Source organism: Camellia sinensis, chromosome 6, assembly GCF_055761805.1.
Source record: "Camellia sinensis isolate YWXY chromosome 6, ASM5576180v1, whole genome shotgun sequence".
Lineage (NCBI taxonomy): Eukaryota > Viridiplantae > Streptophyta > Magnoliopsida > Ericales > Theaceae > Camellia > Camellia sinensis.
The window spans coordinates 144,505,545-144,521,002 of NC_138966.1; the positions used below are offsets into that span (position 1 = coordinate 144,505,545).

At 34.1% G+C, this 15,458-nt stretch overlaps 1 long non-coding RNA gene across 1 annotated transcript; it reads right to left on the reverse strand.

Moving 5' to 3' along the window:
* Positions 1-9,410: 9,410 nt before the first annotated feature.
* Positions 9,411-13,913, reverse strand: LOC145792941 (uncharacterized). Its single transcript, XR_014333259.1, has 3 exons — positions 13,740-13,913; positions 10,275-10,646; positions 9,411-9,517 (listed from the first exon to the last, which is right to left on the reverse strand). It is a non-coding gene; the product is annotated as an uncharacterized LOC145792941 (long non-coding RNA).
* Positions 13,914-15,458: the final 1,545 nt, after the last annotated feature.

Below are 15,458 nucleotides of genomic sequence, written 5' to 3' on the forward strand. Positions count from 1 at the left end.
GTAGTGAATGAGACCAAGAATTGTGTCATTTACAATACATTTTTCCTTTAAGTTCTTTTGGGGAAGGAATTTTAACTTCCTTTGGTAACTTTAGAAAATTTGCTGCAAGCAAATAATGAAAAATGTCATCTACCTTTATTAAATCAAAAGAGTATTTCCTATCAAGGTCTTTCTTTTTAAACTGCTGGTCTATTGTAATATCCTTATGAATTAATGCCTCGCGGGTCATAGGCTCTTTTCCTACTATCTCCACTGCATCAATCTCGTAATTAGGGTCTCTATAATAAGTCTTGTATCATGCATTACTTCGATCTTGTTCTTCCTCAAGTAATGATTCATATCTAGACACCTTATAGGTTAATTCCACTAAGTCTCGAAACTCAGTTGAGTCGAACTTCTTTCGAAGCCTAAACTCTAAACCATTTTGAGCCAATCTCACAAATTCAAGCTCTGGTAAAATGACCCTACACTTGTTTCGTGCCCTTTTGAATCTGGCAATAAATTGAACAGCCTTCTCATCAAGCCTTTGACTCAACCTTGCCAAGTCTGTCATGGAAACTTCTGGCTCTATTTGGAAGAATTGGACATAAAATGCCTCCTCCATTTGCTGCCAAGTTTGGATAGAGCCAGGTGTAAGGTTAATATACCATGCAAAAGCTGCCCTAGTTAAAGAATTTGGAAAGAGTCTTAACTTCATATAATTATTATTGGTAAATTCCCCACATTGGGCTGCGAACCTAGCAATGTGTTCTATTGTTGACTGGTTTCCATTTTTATAAAAGAGAGCAAAATCTGGTATTCTAAACCCCTTTGGGTATTTATGCACCCTATCCACCCATTCTGGGTATGGCTTTCTATACACAGGAGTTTGAACCCCCGAGCCATAGGTGCCTACATTTCTCTAACAATATCAGCAATTTGGTCCCTAAGAACCATATTTTGTGCTTGTTGGACTACCACTAAAGGAACAAACACAGGATTTGGTGGAAATCCTTGTGCTTGAGGTCCTCTTGGTCCATAGAGAGGTATATTTGGGACTGGTTATCCCTATGGTGCTGGCTACTGTTAAGGGTATGGTTGACCTCTCTGAGCTTGTCCTGCGAAAGGTGCTTCAATAGGAGGAATAGGTATTGTTTCTCTCCCAGCCGCATGAAATCCTCCCAATCCCCCAGGTATGAATTCGAACAGGGGATTAGTGAACCCCCTTGTGCCAGGTATGGCTTCGAACATGGGATTTGGAAACACTCTCATGCCATTTTCTTGTGTTGGCCCAAATCCACCAATTTGTATGGCTTCGCTGTTAGGTAATGAGGCATTTTGATTTACCACAGGCCTCAAAAAAGGCTCATACCATGATTGAGGTATAGGTGATGGTCTTTTACTAGTCTGACCATTAGTATGTCCATTACTTTGCATAGGCTGTTTATCTCTAGCCAATCTTTGTTGAGGAACATTCGAATTTTCCTCCATATGCCTTGTGTTAGTTCGTGGATAGGAATTCATTCGATCCATAAAGGATATTGCCCATCTTTCCATTGTGTTCATTAACTGATGTCCCATGGCATCCACCAAGCCTCCCCATGGATTCATTGGCTGAGTAGATGGAACAGTGAATGGTCCAATTCCCTAGCCTCGTCCAATATTTTGAACATGTGGTGCATGTTCTAAATTGCTGGTCTGTTCGACCATAGGTTCTGATGAGATAGGTGCTTCCATAGGATGTGTTATCACATCTTCCACTGGATCAGGTACTTCTACCTCTCCTTCCACACCTTCTTCCAGGAGTTCATTTTCTCATTGTCTCCTACGTCTAGCCATTTCAATTAATCCCACTGGGCGTGCCAAAAATATATGTTGGCTTTTTGGCCTTTGAAGGTTAATAATATAATTTCAAGCATACTAGCAAAGATCAATCAGTCCTTATAGAATATTAATTGACAACCAATTATCAGACAATTATATTTTAGTTCTCTCATCCTCAATGAAGAGGACTTTTACTTGTGGCTTGTTTAGGAGAATTCAGTAAATAACAACAAGTGAAGAATAATTTCAGAATTTGAATTTCATTAAGTAAAATGAAAAACTTATAATGATCTTACCCAGCCTCGTAAAGGTTTACAGCAGCAAGCTATTTGAAACTACTCCTAGGAATAAAGTGTTGTACGGGAATTAAAGTGCAGAAATGTAAAGAATTGTAAAAACTGGAAGGAAAAACGAAGTAAATAAACTAGTTTTTTTATCTGAGTTTGGATCCTTCATTCTGAGGCCTTCTCTGCTATTTATACTTTCCAATGATAACTGCCGAAATGTCCTCCCATGATTGCTGAACATGCTCTCTTACAGTTAGTCCCAGTCAGTCCCACTAAGCCACTCTTGCAGTTAGGCTTCCCACCTAATTTTGAATTTAAACTTTGTAAGTAACCGTTAGACCACATCATCTTGTATTTTTCTGTTGATCCAGCACTACGCGGATCCATGATCACCAATGCTAACTGTCACGTGTCTAATTTCGATTGAAGACTTGAAATAACTCTCCATGTTGCCCTCATCTTGCCACGTGTTAAGCTGTAATTGGCCTATAAAAAATATGCAACTAACAAACACTGATTAAGTGTTACTCTTTTCATTACAAATTGTTGGTTTGTTTTCAACATTCATGCCCTTTAATCAAGTCAATAAATAGTCTATTTTTGTAAAAACAAATTCAATTTTCTTTTTTTACAAATTAAAATCTCAATTAATTTTGTGAATAAAATCTTCAAAATAGTTGAAAAAATAATAAATTAAAAAATAGAAACGATTTTTTAGAATGCCTAAAATTGTGAAAATGACCAACAATTTGACATTTGTCAAATCCATCCACCAACCTCTCAGTTCTTGTTGGGGTGGTCATTCACCGGGTTGGACTGGGGTCAGGTCAGGCCAATTCTACTTAATAAGGAACTTTGTATTTGTTCAAGTTCATCTGATCTGAACATCAGACCTATATAATCATCCCAAACTCAGCTCTAATATAAATTATAATTCTCAAACTTGTCCATCAGACCATATACATAAGCTATTAAAAAAAAAAAACTACACATTATTGTACCTATTATTTTTTCATAAATAAACAAATGTCTATTGAGCAACTAACAGTTAAATATTCAATACCATATTAATTAAAACATTATAAAGTTTTTTAAACCAAACACACCCATAATTCTATAAACGCAAAATTTTTAAAACCAAACTATAAGTAGTATGTCAAACTAAAAAAAAAAAATCCCTGATTTAAATTTCAAATTTCTTCCTCTGTTTCATTATCATCTTTTGAAGAGTTAGAATCACCATTAACCGTTTTTTCAGATGATACTAAGTTTCCTATATTATCAACAAATAAATTATTAACATGAAATAAAAAAAATTAAAAAATTATACAATTAAAAGAGTATATATATATTTTTAATATATTATATAAATTAATTAATTTATTAAATTAAATATGTAGCAAGTCGGGTTAGGCCGGGCCAAAAGTACAATTCCCAAACCCAACCCATTTATTAATCGGCTGAAAATATCAACCCAAGCCAACCTTATAAACTAAAATTATATACTCAATAAAAGAAAGCAGAGACGTGCTCAAAAAAAAAAAAGCAGAGACCAAATCCCCCAAGGTCTAGAGCGGCACTCCAACGGCGAAAACCAACGAAGCGGACCACCGTCGTTGGATCTGATCATATCCTTGGACTGTTCAAAGTAATCCTTCAAAGTGAATCCTTCTCAGGTATAGCTTGGAGTTATTGGGTACACTCGGGTTTTGAGTATGTTCCAGGTATTGTTGGTGTTCCCACTGTTCTTCAATCTCTAGGGCTTTGTTTCTCTTAAAACCAAAGACGGATTCTAGGTTACTGAGTGCTAAGCCTAGTTGTTGCTAAAATTGGCCAAGCTGACATACAAGATGGAGAGTTTCTTGTGCAACCAGAGGTCTTGCCCTCCACCTGTTCGACAATATGCCTCAATGAACTCTGCTACTGGAAAGTCATAACATGATTAAGGAGAGAGAGAGAGAGACAGACAGAGGGACAAAGAGAGAGACAGAGAGGGCAGCAAGCTATCAATGAAAAAGGGCAAACTAGCTAAGAACAAATTAGCGAAGAGTAAATCAAAATGTAAATCTGCTAAGTGCAAATCAACCAAGGTCTCCTTACAAGAGTTTGATAATCAGGTGGATGCTCAAATATTTACCGATGAGATGTGTCACGACCCGCTCCCCATACCCAAGGGTTAAGTTTCGTAATGGCCAGTAACCGAGGTTACCTCCGGCCAAATCTTTAAACAAATTAATAAACGCAAGCGGAAGAAATATTTAAATAAGGGTACTAAAATAATCATTGGAGCGTTTATTTTTATTACAAAATGTATTAACCAAAAAGGACGATATTTACAAAAAAAAAATACATCAATAAAAGTGCTCTGTGTCTACCCCACACGCTGGTCCCGACATGTCATCTGAAAGTGGTAAAAAACTATAAGCTCATGGCAGAGTGAGAAATATTATACTAAGAGTATAAGGCATAAAATTCACCATGAATAATTAGTTGGGTCAAAAAGAGCTTGATACATAACATACATAATACGGAAATCATTTGACATATACTTCAGATCATTTAACATGTAATACGGAAATCACTATAGAATCATAACCACGGTACATCACTAAGTGCCAAGCACTACACTGGTCAATGGTTCCACGACAAACACTGAACCACAAAATGGTCAATCACTAAGCCAATGGTTATTTAAGTCCCCCAAGACATGGAACTCACTAGCCAATGATTATTTAAGTCCCCCAAGGCATGGGACTCCCGTGGCATGGGACTCCCGTGATGGTACAAAACATATTTTCATATAAGGTCATAGCCAAATATTCTTTAAAAGTAAAACAAACATATCCATGAGTTTCACTTTTAAGCAAATAGGGTTCAGAAATAAAACCACGTAACTGAAACTTTTATTAATATATTAATAAAACATAAATTATATGAAACAGGTTTTGATAAGTCAAAACATAAGTAAAATACATTTTGATAACTCAAGATATAATATAATTCACCTTAATTTTAATATCCCATTATTTCATTTCACTATCAAAAATCCTTTCAACGTCCATTATTTTTCTTCTATTCTTTCTCTATATTCTCTCCTTCTCTTTTCTTACTTTTCCTTCTTTTCTACCTGGGCATATTGCTCCTAATATACAAAGGCAGCTGTGGGCACAAAAGCCACGGCTGCTACGTGTCGCATATCCATAACACCACATTAATTCAATCTTATCTGTAATCAATGGATAAACCTAACTAATTTATTTATTTATATTTTGATCCTTAGATTTTTAATAATTATATTATTTTACAAAATAATAATATATAATAAATTATATATTTTCTCTAACTATGATTAAATAATATTAGTATAAATTCTATAGAATAATTAAAAATTTAGGTTATTACAATCTTTCCTCCTTTTAAAATTTCGTCCTCGAAATTTGTTATGTGTACAAATTATCTGCTGCGCACTCTGATAAATATGTATTAGATGATTAATCTGATAGAAATAGTATCTCAAAAAAAACTTTACGAAAAACCACTCATTGTTTACTTGTCAAAAATTAGTTTGGGCCAAAATGAGAAATAATAAGTGACTTTAAAAACTTTTCACTCGTATTGTTCACGATAAAAATAAATAAATAGAAATAAAATGAGACCATAATGACAGAATCATATGTGAGAGTTAAAAAAAATTGAGATGAACTTTTCATTGGTTAGAAATAATTTCAAAATTAGTATTTTTAAAATTGAAACCCACTTTTAAAAAAAAAAATTTGAATACTAAATTAGAATTTATGTATATTTAATTATATTATAATTTTTTTTGTGGGTGTTTGACATCTTTTGTTTCTTTTTCATTCGTAAATTATATTTAATATCCTTCACAAATTATGCACACAAAAAAAATTTAATATATATATAGAAAATCATTGAAAATTGTAATATAACTAAATCGACGAACTAAATATAATATTTAGGTACTAATTACCCGCTATCTCACTTCTTAATGTGTATGTGTCCTATGCTCCAATAATATTTTTTTTTTATAAACCATTGCTCTGATACCATTTGTCACGACCCGCTCCCCGTACCCAATAGTTAAATATCGTGATGGCCAGTAACCGAGGTTACCTCCGGCCAAATTTTTAAACAAATTAATAAACGCAAGTGGAAGAAATATTTAAATAAGGGTACTAAAATAATCATTGGAGCGTTTATTTTTATTACAAAATGTATTAACCAAAAATACCGATATTTACATAAAAAAAAATACATCAATAAAAATGCTTTGTGCCTACCCCACACGCTGGTCCCGACATGTCACCTGAAAGTGGTAAAAAACTATAAGCTCATGGCAGAGTAAGAAATATTATACTAAGAGTATAAGGCATAAAATTCACTATGGATAATTAGTTGGGCAAAAAAGAACTTGATACATAACATACATAATACGGAAACCATTTGACATATACTTCAGATCATTTAACATGTAATACGGAAATCACTATACAACCATAACCACGATACATCACTAAGTGTCAAGCACTACACTGGTCAATGGATCCACGACAAACACTGGACCACAAAGTGGTCAATCACTAAGCTAGTGGTTATTTAAGTCCCCAAAGCATGGGACTCACTAGCCAATAGTTATTTAAGTCCCCCAAGGCATGGGACTCCCGTGGTGGTACAAAACATATTTTCATATAAGGTCATAGCCAAATATTCTTTAAAAGTAAAACAAACATATCCATGAGTTTCACTTTTAAGCAAATAGGGTTCAGAAATAAAACCACGTAACTGAAACTTTTATTAATATATTAATAAAACATAAATTATATGAAACAGGTTTTGGTAAGTCAAAACATAAGTAAAATACATTTTGGTAACTCAAGATATAATATAACTCACCTTAACTTTAATACCCCACTATTTCTTTCTACTATTAAAAATCCTTTCAACTTCCATTATTTTTCTTCTATTCTTTCTCTATTTTCTCTCCTTCTCTTTTCTTACTTTTCCTTCTTTTCTACCGGAGCACATTGCTCCTAATATACAAAGGCAGCCGTGGGCACCAAGCCACGGCTGCTACGTGTCGCACATATCCATAACACCACATTAATTCAACCTTATCTGTAATCAATGGATAAACCTAACTAATTTATTTATTTATACTTTGATCTTTAGATTTTTAATAATTATATTATTTTACAAAATAATAATATATAATAAATTATATATTTTCTCTAACTATGATTAAATAATATTAATATAAATTCTACAGAATAACTAAAAATCTAGATTGTTACAAGATGCTTGCTGTACTCCCCTGCAGGTCTACACGCATCCGAGGAGCCCTCAAATTTCTCATATCTGAAGATTTTGTGGAACCATGGCAAGGGCCCTCGAATGAAAACAAAAGGGGTTTGAGGGATGTGGAATCGGAGGATAGCTCAATCGAGTGTGATTATGTCGATCTATGTTTGTGTGGAAATCTTGGTACACCACGGTTGCAATTGAATGTGGAAATGCAAGTCTCAACTGAGCAATCATCAAAGCAGCATCAAACACCTAATGCATAGAACACACCAACTAGAGTGCTAACTGATTTTGAGCAGTGGCCAAAATTGGCCATTGTTTCCCCACTGGCGGCAAATGAAATGATAATGACAAATAAACTTGGCTCACCCAGTGTTGATCAAAGGAGAGAAGTAATTGGCACCAAGCAACAGAAGAGTTTTGAAAATATGCGAGCTTGTAGAAATGAGGATTTGGTTGAACTACATATGGAAGACACACAATTTGACAAGGGTAAATGTCTTGATGGTGATACAACTGCTATATCAGGTAAGCCTCTACAAGCTTGGAGCTCTTTGCTTAAAGAAGAGATTAACAAGGTGTCAAAAATGAAGTATAAAATAGGTGCCCATAAGATCGAGAACCTAGTAGATGGCATGTATAATGTCCCTATAGAGATCTCAAAAAAAGGCTTTTCTCATTGGGAAAATGCCTTGGTTGGATACTTCATTGATAAAAGATTATCTTTCCATTATGTGAAAACTTGGGCAGAGAAACTTTGGGGAGATTTGCTTGAAGATGTTGTCTCCATTAATAATGGGTTTTTTATTTTTAAAGTAAAAAGTGACACTACAAAAAAATTGACTTTTTGCGACGGTAAAATACTGTCGCTAATACTTCTAATGTCGTCGCTAAAACTTTTTGCGACGGCAAAATGACTTTTTGCGACGGCAAGAGGAGGGTCGCAACTGCAGGGGTTGCAAAAGAGTTTTTGCGACGGTAAGTGCCGTCGCTAATGTTTTGCGACGGCATTTTTTGCCTTTTTGCGACCGCACCGTGCAGTCGCTAATAACGTTTGAAATTTCTTGACTTTTTTACGACGGTCCTATTTTACCGTCGCTAAAAATGTTATTTGAGACGGCAAAAAATACCGTCGCCAATAGTCTTTTTTTTAAAAAAAAACACTACCTTTTGCGACGGTGTGGTGCCGTCGCAAAAAATATAAAAAATATGAAATTTTCTATTTTTTACGACAGTGTAATGCCGTCGCAAAAAATATTAAAAAATAATAAAATTTCTATTTTAAATAATAAAATTTCTATTTTTTGCGACAGTATAATGTCGTCGCAAAAAGTAAAACCTGTAACAAAATTAATAAAAATATTAAAATTTTCTATTTTTTTCGACGGTGGTGCCGTCTCTCTCTAAGAGCTGATTATTTACATTCTATTCAGAAAAACATCATAACAAAAAATAAAAATAAAAATTTAAATTGATCAAACCATCAAATTCAATATTTTACAAAGAACAATTAAACTGTACATGTTCATAAAAGCATATTTAAATTATAAAATTCACCCAAATTCTAAAAAAAAATAAAATAATAAAATAAAATCTAAAATTCACCAATCAGCACATTGGATATTTAAATGCTCTTACAAAAATTAAAAAATTTCCAACAAGATCTCAATTTTGAGCCTATTTAAAAAATCAAGCTCCAAATTCCTTACTTCTAGAATCAGATCTTCCCCTCGGCAAAATTTATCCTTTTGACCTACAAATAAATAGATAACAGTTGCAAATTATAATCTTTTGGAGAAACCAACTATTTAAACACCAGTAATGAAGACAATGAAGACTGTGGAAAGAACACTTACGTTGTCATCAGGAACAACTGCATATCTCTCAATTGGAGAAACCAAAGCTTTCTCTGCTCACAAAAAATAATAATAATAATAATAATAATAATAATGGAATTCAATGTAGTCCAAAATAGTGTAATAAACTCTTATTGTAATATACCTGTGGAATTTTTTCATGTCTGGTGGGAGTGGGAAAGGCGTGTGTGTGCACGAGTACCATCCACCATGTATGGAAATGTTGTTTCCATGCTTTGAACCCAGCAAGATCTACGAAACTTTTACCCATATATGAAAATATTGTTTCCGCGCTTTGAAACCATATAAAAAACATAAATAAAAATAAAGGGATTTGCGTTATATTTCTTACTAGCAACTTATTGACCATAGATTGATGCTTGGTTAAACTTGATCTCAGATTAAGCTACTGTTATGGAGGTGTAATTCATTTATGAATTGAGTTAGATTCTGTTTAGGTATTTATCAACCTTATTAGTCTAGGGGTCAAACATCCACCTTGGAATGTTACGACATTGCTCAAAATTTAAATGTGTAGTATAGATTTAAACCTTAGTATTATATTATTAAATAGGCTACACCCAGGATTAATATAATTCAAATTTTGCATATTTTTCTACACATTTTTTGTAAGTTTGTAGTATTATTGTCTCGTGAATGCCAATAAGAAAGGTAATCTACCCGAATTGGATGTCTAGTTTGAGCACCTCATGCTCGCCACGTCAATATTTTTTAAAAGGTAATAGTTCAAATTTTATCTACCTATTTCCAAACCCAATTTTAGATCCAACAAAAAATTTTCAACCCAATATTTGATGGGTTAATAAGTCAACAAAACCTAAAACTTTGATTTACAAAAAAATATATCGTAGGTGGCATAATGTGTTGGGCTGAACTGTTATACCCGGAATGTGGACTAGAGAGAAATAAATTATATGGTGCAAGTCTTTGACAATTTGAAGTTAAAAAAATAGTAGTAACAAATCAATGAATTAATAGAGAGACTCACAGAATCTGGTGAGAATTCCAGAGGATAGAATAGGAGTGAAAGTCCTCAGTGGGATCAAAGCAAAGCTGGTGCCTCATCTCTCGGTTTCCAGTTCCATTATTGGAAACGTTGGTCTGAATGAGGTACGGCTGCCCTGTTCTGTTCCCAAAAAACTCAATATCCAACTCATCTCTCGTCGGCCCCGCCCCATTCTCCGAGCACATTTTTGCTGGGGCTTGAACTCATCCATTGTACCATAGTTGCTGGGGCTTGAACTCATGCATTTTTACCATAGTTGCAGGTTGATTGACAGACCTTCGAAATCAGCCTTGGTTTTAAACCCAGACGAGCTGCACATGTTAACGCATTCCCAGTGTTTCCACCTCCTTGAATCTGTGAAGCAAAAATGTCAGAATATAACTGCAGTCCCTTTTAAAGCTATAAATCAATCGTATCATTTTATCACAACCATAGTCTGTAAATAGTACTAGCACCAAGATTAGGTAGGTAGTTCATTAAGATAATTAATTCCCCTTCAAACCAGTAAATGATCAACTGTCTTCATAAATGAATAAGTCAACTGAATCAAAACTGACACTAACTTTCCATATAAAAGGAGAAAAATATTTAGGCTCTGTTTGTTGCATTACTCTCAAAGCATTAGCTATAAAAGTATCGTAGCTTACTTAATTCATTTTTTACACATAAACTGTGACTCTGAAGTCCTGAGGCTTTCCAGATCCATAGAAACAACTATGGTACAATGCATGAGTTCAAGCCCCAGCAATGTATTATATCTCAAAATAGTTCCAAAATAAAACTTTTAAGATCAGATCTGTTTAGTGCTATTCTTGTTGCTATGTTTAGTTGAATGTAGTTGTTGACTAGATGACATGTAAACTGTTACTCCTCCTTTGAGGACTCCTCTCATGTTTGTCATTGGTTCAGTAAGGTATATCATTTATCTCTAGGTATAAGGACATAAGGCTGTCTTCAGAATTCAAATTGTCATAGCACATCTACTTTTCAATTTAGCAATAACAAATATAATAGTGTGTTATTTGCTCAGTTAGATTATTTATGTAAGGGGTATATGAAATTTTACTAGGTTATGTTTGGATGACAAGAATCGTGAATTCTATTACTACAAATCCCATTACTGGTAATAAAATTTGTGACAGTTCAATTTAAGTGATTGATTTGGTTAGGAATTTACAAAAAATGACATATAATTTTATATATTTAGATATGAGTCAATTTACTAGTTTTATTCTTAAATATTAATGTGATTTTTTTGTTGGAGATGTGAGCAAAGGATTCTCCCAACCGAGGATTCAACGCAACCAGCCATCTCGTTCATGTAAACATTTACCCGAAATCTAACTGATCAAATTTCATCGTGGAACATACCATTTTTCTTGAAAAATAAACACAAATTTTTTGTTGCTCAAATTGGGGATTACATTCTTGTCCTCAGATGTCACAATGTAATGAATGAGATTTAAAATAAAATTCTCATTCCGCCACTTCATTCCTGCCATCCAAACAACCTATAAGCACATAACCCATTAAACACAGAACAGCAAATCTGGTGATTTGTGACAAGTACTAGATAAAAAGTTAAATAGATGGAGAAGATAAATAAAGTAAGAATGACGTGAATCTAAGAATCAGAAGTTAAGATAAAGAAACCAATGAAAGCAGAATTAACATTTTCATAACCATATAACTTAACCAGACAGAATACAATATGCACATAAAGGCCATACTACAACTAGTGTAAGACTTATACATTAAAAGGTCAATTTTCAGTTATTGTGCTTTCATAAACAATAAAATTGACCCGAAATTTGCAACATAAGATGTAAAATGCACAATACAAAGGATGTAGCATTCAATATCATCTAAGAACCTTATCTGCCCAATTTGAATTGTCCATTTGACTCTACCCAACAAGTTTGTTGTATTCTGAGTGTATAAAACCAAATTAAATTGGGTACTTAAAGTGCCTATAAATAACAATACCCGAAGATAAATTTTTTAAGGATTTCCTAGTTGAAGTGGGGATTGGAAAAATTGGACATCATAATGGTAGAGAGGTTTGGCCAAAAACTAGGTTGAACATTCTACATGGTCAAGGAACAGAGACTGTGCCCAAAAATGGAGAGAGACAGTCAGGCTGCCCATATTTAGAAGAAATAGGCCATTCAGACAAAATTTCCACATAGTTCAAAATCACAGCCCCAAAATAATACATCCTTGATGGCCCCTGCAAAAGATTTAGAACTCCATAGGCATGTATCTATATGATGTGTTCTTTGCATGTGTCTGGCCCAGCAAAAGAATTGATCCCCTACATAAACATACCAGTCCTACATAGATAGAAGGTAAGTAAAAAACAAGACTAGTTGGCTTACAACAGTCTCCCCCATAATGTAATCTTGAGTGTGAATTTTTAAGTGGGCCAATAAAAACATTCACTCTAAATTTGGCTTTTAATTTTTTTATCTGGGCTACTATAAATTTTAGTGTTACAAATCATTTAGGTAAAAAATCAACTTGATTGAATATTGGTAGACAAATAGATGACTTATAATTTAAAATCACATTTGCCTTTAATTTTTATTAAAGAAAAATAAAATTCGATCTTGTGATTATTGATATACAATCCACTTGAATTCTCTATTCAACGAAACGATATGAACAATTCATGAGATCATAAAAATGTGTGTGGTGTGAACCTCAATGAAGTGGATAGCACCCCCTAATGTGCCTCAAAGGCATAACAAAACCCCAACTCCCAAAATATGACGCATAATATGATTATTATAACATTATTGATTCAATATATCTCAATAAATTTACACATTATCAAAATTATAGAATAATAAATTTTAAATAGTATGTTATTAATCTTATTTGAGCAATTCAAAACTTATTACAAACCCTATTTTAAAGCACAAACTTTTTAGATGTAGTGCCCACAGTTTCAGACCAATCAGATTCTGTGCTTTGATTACACTCTCCCAAAGTGTGTGAACAAATTCATTTTCATGCATTTGAAGTACCAAACCATGTTCTTACTTCCCAACTACAAAGGACACCTAGGCAGGCAAAGAAACCCAACCCACCAACACAGGACTGCCGAAATACATGTTAATCATTCACATTGTTTAATAAAACACGAATGAAAATCGACATTGTTTATTTCAAAAAGATCTAAACACATCGTAATACATGCAATTCAACAATCTCAGCCGCCAAAATCGAGATCATATTGAAGAAGAAGAAGAAGAAGAAGAAGAAGAAGAAGAAGAGAAAGAAAAAAAAAAAAGCCCTAATTTATAGACATGAAATTGACAAATTCAGCAGATAGTACGCAGGGAAAAATCACAGAATGGCTAAATACAGGGATTAAACCACTAACCTGAATGGAAATACCAGAGATTTTCCCGAGAAAAAAAAAGATTGAGACAGAGAGTTTACCTGTGAGTAGATCGGCGGTGCGATGATCGGTGCGAATCGATGAGATGAACAACGAGAGAGTGACAGAGTGATCGGTGCAGAGATGAACGAGATCGGTGCAGAGATAAACGAGAGGGTGAGAGAGAGAGAGAGAGAGGCGACTGAGAGAGTGATGTGAGGGAGACGATTAGATTTAGGGTTTTTTTTGGTTCTAAACAGATTGGGGATTTTGGGGGCGCGGGAATGGAAAAAATGGGGAAAAAAAAATCATCATAAATAAATATTTTAATAATAAAAAAAATAAATAATAATTTTTATTTTCTTTCCGTTATTAAGGTTGATTTGTTTCATATATATTTTAATAAAAAATATTTTCACTAAAATAAAAGTTAATTTTCTGTAGTCAATGAAAAATATTTTTCTGCGGCCTATTTTTTTTATTACTAAAAATTATGAACTAATTTTTTGTGGTAGAGAAAAAGGAGCAGCAGTAGTAGTGAAGGTGGTGGATAAGAGATGATGGTGGTGGTGGTGGTGGTGATGGTGATGGCGAAAGAGATTAGTGGTGAAGTTGCGATAGTGGTAGTGTAAATGGAGTGGCAGGGGTGAAAGAGAGGTAATGTTAGTAGTAGTAGTGGTTGTGGTAGTGAAGTGGTGGCGATAGTAGTAGTAATGGTAGTGGTAGAGGTGAAGTGGCTACAGTAGAAGTAATGGTGGTGGTGGAATGGTGTTTGCAGTAGTGGTGAATGTGGCAAAGGAGATGGGTGGTGAGAGAGAGAAATGAGTGAGAGACAGATAGAGGAGAGAGAAAGACAGAGTGAAGAGCGAGAGAGAGATAAAGAGAGAAATAGATATAGAGAGAAATAGATAGAGAGAGACATATAGAAAAATAGAGATAAACAAGAGATGAGAGAGACACATAGAAAGAGAGCGAAAAGAGATGAACGATAAAGAGAATAGAAAAATAGAGAGATAGAGAGAAGAGAGATGAGCGAGAGAGACAGAGAGAGAAAAGAGATGAGAGAGATAGAGAGAAGAGAGATGAGCGAGGGAGACATAGAGAGAAGACAAATGAGAGAGATAGAGAGAAGAAAGATGAACGAAAGACACACAGACAAACAGACAAACAGATAGATAGACAAATAGACAGAGAAATAAGAGTGATGAGTGAAAGAGAGAAAGAGAAGAGTGGTGGTAGTTGAATGGCATTTGCAGTAATGCTAAATGTGGTAGAGAAGATGGGTAGTGAGAGAGAAAGATGAGTGAGAGACGAATAGAGAAAAGAGATAGAGAGACAGAGTGATGAGCGAGAAAGAGACAAAGTGGTCGCTAAAAGTGCATTTTCTTGTAGTGGATTGATAAATCGATAGGGAGCTCAATAAATAACGAAGACAGATAATTCAAAACTCTGTTCAAAACTTAATTCAAATCAATTTTTAAAATATTTTAAATATTTAAATATTTTAAAAATATTTTAATTTTGTGAGAGACAGATAAAGAAGAGAGATAGAGAGAGAGAGACACAGAGATAGAGTGATGAGCGAGAGAGAGAGATAGACAAAGTGGTTGCTAAAAGTGTATTTTCTTATAGTGGATCGATAAATCGAGAAGGAGCTCGATAAATAGAGAAGATAGGAGTAAGAGAGTAAGCAAGGCGAACATAGTGAGGGAGAAATAGACAAATAGACAAATAGACACAGAGAGAGAGAAGAGTGATGAGTGAGAGAGAGACAGGGAGAG